Here is a 5248-nt window from a genome sequence, read left to right as displayed (position 1 = left end):
GTGAATTGGGATTGGGCCTCCGAGGGGTGGATTTCTGTTGAGACTACAAGCCTAGTTCCCACCCTTCAACACCGCCCATAGGGGGTTGGACCTAATGCGCTAACAGACCTATCACAGATCAGTGCCAGTGCTTTAGACTGGCAGAGAGCTGCAGCTAACTATATTTATAGATATCTATATATAGGTATATATAATTGTCATGAGATCCACACTCCTTACCAGTTGGTGGCGGTAATGCTGCTTTAAGTTGTTTGCCAACCGCCAATAAAAAAAACTAAATATAGAGAGATAGAGAGCTGCAGCCTGCAGCTAACACGGAGGACTGTGGAGAAGATATGGCTCGAGCTGGGGCGCATTGGTGGCGTCCTGGAGACCTACTTTAGAATACCTAAAGTCAACTGGAAACGACAGCCAAAGCCTACAGGGCCAAATGGACGTCTTTCTGTAAGTTTGTTTTCTTTGTTACAATAGCCGCTTTCGGACTGTAGGAACCTTTGGCAGTTCTAATAACCTTTTAATCCGCGGGGCCGTTTTCTCCCGTGTTCGGACATACAGGAACTCGGGGCTTTCTCCCTTAGTTCCTATAACTATTTAGCTCCTTCTCCGAGGTCGGGTCTTTTCATAGTTCTATAGAACTAATCTAACGGAGGTGTGTGGTGGTGGTCGGTAGCTACGCCCCATGTCATGCTATCACGGCTGAAATGTCTCCTCATATGACACAGACACAACCGGCGCGTGTTTAATAAGTTAAACTTACACTGGTCTCATTTGTCTGCAGCGCTCTGCTCTCCTTTCTTCCTTCATGAAATAAAAAAGTATTGTCTCCTGACTCTCTCTGTGAGCTTTTCCAGCCTCGATATTAGACGCCTGATGTAATTGTCCATGATTAATATCACCATCATGCATATCATAAACACAGTGGCCTCCCCGCTCTCCATATTAGCTTCTTGGTGGTGTTTTTTTTACTCTCATTACTTTTACCGTTTTGTTTTGTGTTTGAATGTAGCGCTAAACGGCTAACGGCTAACACGTCACTGAAGCAGACGGCTGCGCGCGGCGCATCAGTCCCTATCAGGTCCCGACTCATGTGCGAATGCAGACTGAAACAGTTCCGCTGGGGAAGGATAGTTATCAGAACGAAATTCGAGGAGGGTAGTTCTGATAACTACTTTCTTAGAACGGTCTGTCCGAAAGCGGCTTATGTCAAGGAGTACTCTTGCTAACACGCTAACGTGGCATGTTCATTGCACAAATAGCTTGCAGTAATGCAAGCTACTGTGGCACGCTAAGCTCAAATGCCATCACTCACTTTGTGATAAATGTTTTGTCTAGACAATTTCGTCTAACAGCCTACCGGCACTTTCTGGGTCCTGCAAGGAGAGGGATCGGGCAGAGGGCGTCTGTCGTGCAGGCTATCCGCCAGAACTACCCAGCTCCAGACGGCCAGTACTGCGGGCACCAAGAAGCTCAGGAGGAGCTATAGTTTCCTTGTTTTATATTCATTCAACAGTTGTATTGTTTGTATAGTTATTTAATTAAATGGTTAAAATGTACGTTGTTGTGGTTCTTTCTTAGTAATGTTGCTCCAAGTGTATTCGAGTTATTGAACGACCAACATTTCAGAACGGGAACTACCTAGCTACTGTTACCTCAAATGACAAAACGACAGAATTGTGATCATAGCCTACCTATAATTACTATAAATTATGAAGCATTACAAGTATACATTGCATTATAAGTTTGTTGCAAATCAGTTACCTCCTTCCAAATTTATGATGCTATTCTAAACTTTGTTGAAGGCAGACAGGAGAGGAGTGACATTTTGTTTTTTAATTCACAAAATAAGAATTGTCATGAACATAAAGACACACAAACAACACTATAAAAAAAAAGAGGTATTGACCCTGTGATTGAGTATACAGTAAGGTGCTCGATGGAAGTGCAAACAGGTAAGGCAGTGACATGATTTCCAGGTAGCGTAGTCGGGTGGAGCTCGTACACTCTCGGGGGAGTGGCCTGCGGATCTTGAGCATTGCAATGCATTATGGGGATTGTTGTCTTTAATCCACAAGCACAAAAAAGTCATTATTACCAAATTAGAAATTTATGCTACTATTCTACTACATATATGGCCCACTTTCAATACATATTCATGTCTCCACTGGTGGAATGTTCCTTTAACTTGAAGATGAGAAACATGGAATAAACAGGTAACATTGGTGACGAGGTAAGACATGAAGGGCAAGAAACGAAAATATCTGTCAAACAGACAGGGGAGACAGGAGACTAAGGCCCCGTTTACACGATAGGAAGACGCAGATATTTTCCTGCGGTTTGGCCTCTCATTTACACCAAAACCCCGTTTTTATCACAGAAAACGATTATTTCTAAAACCTCCGGCCAAAGTGGAGATTTCTGATAACGGCGGTTATGTGTTGCCGTGTCAACTGGGAGAAACGGCGTTTTAGGTTCTTAAACGTCACATTATGCGCCAGAAAATGCTTAACGTCATGCGAGCGCCTTATGTTTACAGTTTGTTTGGCTACTGATCAGGATTATCATGGATGATGTTAAAGTTCTACTAATTTTTACGTTTGTGCAAACGATTCTGGCCTTACTGCATTTGCAACAACTGCTCTACATGGAGGAGCAGAGGCGAAGGATTGCACGGAGGTCAGCATTTTTACTGCATCTTTCCCTTATTTCCCATATTTATGCGGGTTGATGTAAATGACAAGTTTTTTGAAAACGATGTGTGCACGATGTTATAGGGCTCGGGCACGTGACGTCACTACGTGAGCGGCGGCCATACTGGAGGCTCAGAACTGTTTTGTTTACATTGTTTTCCACTGCGCGCAGACGTACTCCCGCCTGGTCTCGGAACTTTCTTCGTTGGTTTATCTATTTTACTTATTGTCTTTGCCACTATGGTTGCACGTTGCTGTGTCGTGGGGTGCAATAGCGTAAGCCGTGACAGGAATGGGGGGGAAATCGTAAATGGTTTATCTTTTTACCGGTTTCCTGCTTGGAGGCGCACCCACGGAGACCAAGTGTCCGAGATAACAAAGCGTCGTCGACTAGCATGGATCGCTGCTGTAAGACGACCAAGCATAACTTTCCACTCAATCCCGGTGTCGATGAGAGTGTGTTCTCTGCATTTTCATTCTGGTAAGTTACAGACTTTTGTGTGCTGAGGTAAAGATCCCCGCCTTCACAAGAGGACACTGTCAGTTGGAAGCAAGGGATGTCTCAATGGGTTAAAAGCGGAGGACAAATTTCGTGTGTATGCATGTATATATGACAATGAATCTGATCTTAATCTTAATTTAATGTGGAAAATACAAGGAAAATTGCCCATCTCCAAATTCACATGGAAAGGGCGATTGGAACTGTCAGAAACAATACACCTTTTTGTCAGCAAAAGTACCTATCAACATAGTTTTGCCATGCGAAGGTGAAGACAAAACATTCTTTGACAAGATTGTGTCTGTATGTTGTACTCTGACCACCATGAGCAGGAGTGCTGTGCAAAGTTGAAGTCGTCTGAAATAAATATGCTTTGAGATACAGCCAAGTGTGTGTGTTTCATTATTTATTTACAAGTAGAGTAACATGACAAAAGTGTAAAGTGTCATTATAATTGAAACTGTTGCAAAGTATAAGCACTGACACACCACATACTATATACGCAATTATGTCCGAAAGGGTGAACTTAGGCAGTAAATCTTCGTCGATAATCCATTCCTTGCTCGGTATTTCATAAGGGTCCAGTCCGTTTATAACGCCAATCTCCTGTATGTACCGATCTCTGGCTTCCTTCTGTAATGTATCCCGGTATATCCCACATCCTTTCTTCGATTTTAACATGCTTTTCTCTCACTTTTCTCTCACTGTTTGGTCCTTGATCTCCGTCTTGCCTCAGGGTTTGTTTACGAGATTGTGCCTCCAATATGGCGACCATATCCCAGAATGCAACGCGTGTGCCCGAGCCCTATTATTGAAAACGGAGGGGGGGAAATATTTGTTTCTCTAAATACCCGGCTATGTGTAAATGTGGCCTAAATAGAGGGCTGGGAGTAATTGGAGAGTGAGTGCAGCTGGTGACAATGAGTGCAGGTGACGTGAATGAAACTAATGACCTGAGTAAAAGGGGAACTCCGGGGCATTTGAAGCGCAATCCCATTGCTAGAGGTTGTCAAATACTGACAGTAGGACACAGACTGGTGCAAATCGGCGCTCCCTGTGCGGCGATTGCGCTGTTTGCGAAGTCTGTCATGCTAGCCAAATACGTGGTGGCCAAGGGGCAAATAATAAACCTTCCACGTAAACAACAATACATGCCCAGTAATATTGTTGTAATGTTTTAAATACTTGAACGCAGTTTTTCTGGAGAAGATAATTGTTTTGTATATGGGAGTATCGTCCATTGACTGTTTTGGGCTTTCACATGCGCGCGCATACCAACAACAGGTGAGTGACATGCTGTTTATAAAGTTGTTTTGTAACGTCCCCATGCCAGTAATGTAAGAACCATGCATATGGTTTTGATGGTAAGGCTTGTGACTTTATTGTCGGATGGTTTATAAAGTGGTGTGACGTTTCTGTAGTGTGCAAGTTGTTGTTTTACGTGGAAGGTTTATTATTTGCCCCTTGGCCACCACGTATTTGGCTAGCATGACAGGCTGCGCAATCGCCGCACAGGGAGCGCCGATTTGCACCAAGTCTGTGTCCTACTGTCAGTATTTGACAACCTCTAGCAATGGGATTGCGCTTCAATTGCCCCAGAGTTCCCCTTTAAGGAAGTGAGGGGAAAAACAATGGCAAAACCTAAAACTCAAAACCAAGACATGAACTGAAAATCAAAACGTAACCTAAAACTTAAAACATGAGTCCCATGGCGTGACAGCTTGAGTCAATAAGTTAAACAAAAAACACTAAATAAGCTTGTTACATTACCTTAATGTGGAGGCTTGGGTGGAGAGTGCTATCTGTGCCACGGAGCTCAAAGTGAACCTGAAAGTAACATTCCCAGTGAGAGAAGTAAAAACACCTAATTCCAGTAAACAGGGGTGAATGTCCGGCCCTAAACTTGTACTTTTTTCTTTATTAATGTTTCCCTGTTTTGCATTTTCATGCTGACATTTGATAGGATGGATTTTACATGGCAAAATTAAAGGGACCAATTTTGTCTCATCAAATAACAGATTAAATAAAGTCTGATAGATTCCCAGCCCTAGTATCAAGCATA

The 5248-nt window shown here is 43.2% G+C and overlaps 1 long non-coding RNA gene across 1 annotated transcript; it reads left to right on the top strand.

Moving 5' to 3' along the window:
* The first annotated feature begins 234 nt into the window (after positions 1 to 234).
* On the top strand, positions 235 to 1553 carry LOC142398277 (uncharacterized). The gene is made up of 2 exons (XR_012772774.1): positions 235 to 444; positions 1333 to 1553. It is a non-coding gene; the product is annotated as an uncharacterized LOC142398277 (long non-coding RNA).
* The last annotated feature ends 3695 nt before the right edge of the window (positions 1554 to 5248 follow it).

This window comes from Odontesthes bonariensis, chromosome 14 (genome assembly GCF_027942865.1).
Source record: "Odontesthes bonariensis isolate fOdoBon6 chromosome 14, fOdoBon6.hap1, whole genome shotgun sequence".
NCBI lineage: Eukaryota > Metazoa > Chordata > Actinopteri > Atheriniformes > Atherinopsidae > Odontesthes > Odontesthes bonariensis.
Note: the sequence above shows the minus strand (reverse complement) of the source record. Positions and strands in the feature narration are given on the sequence as shown.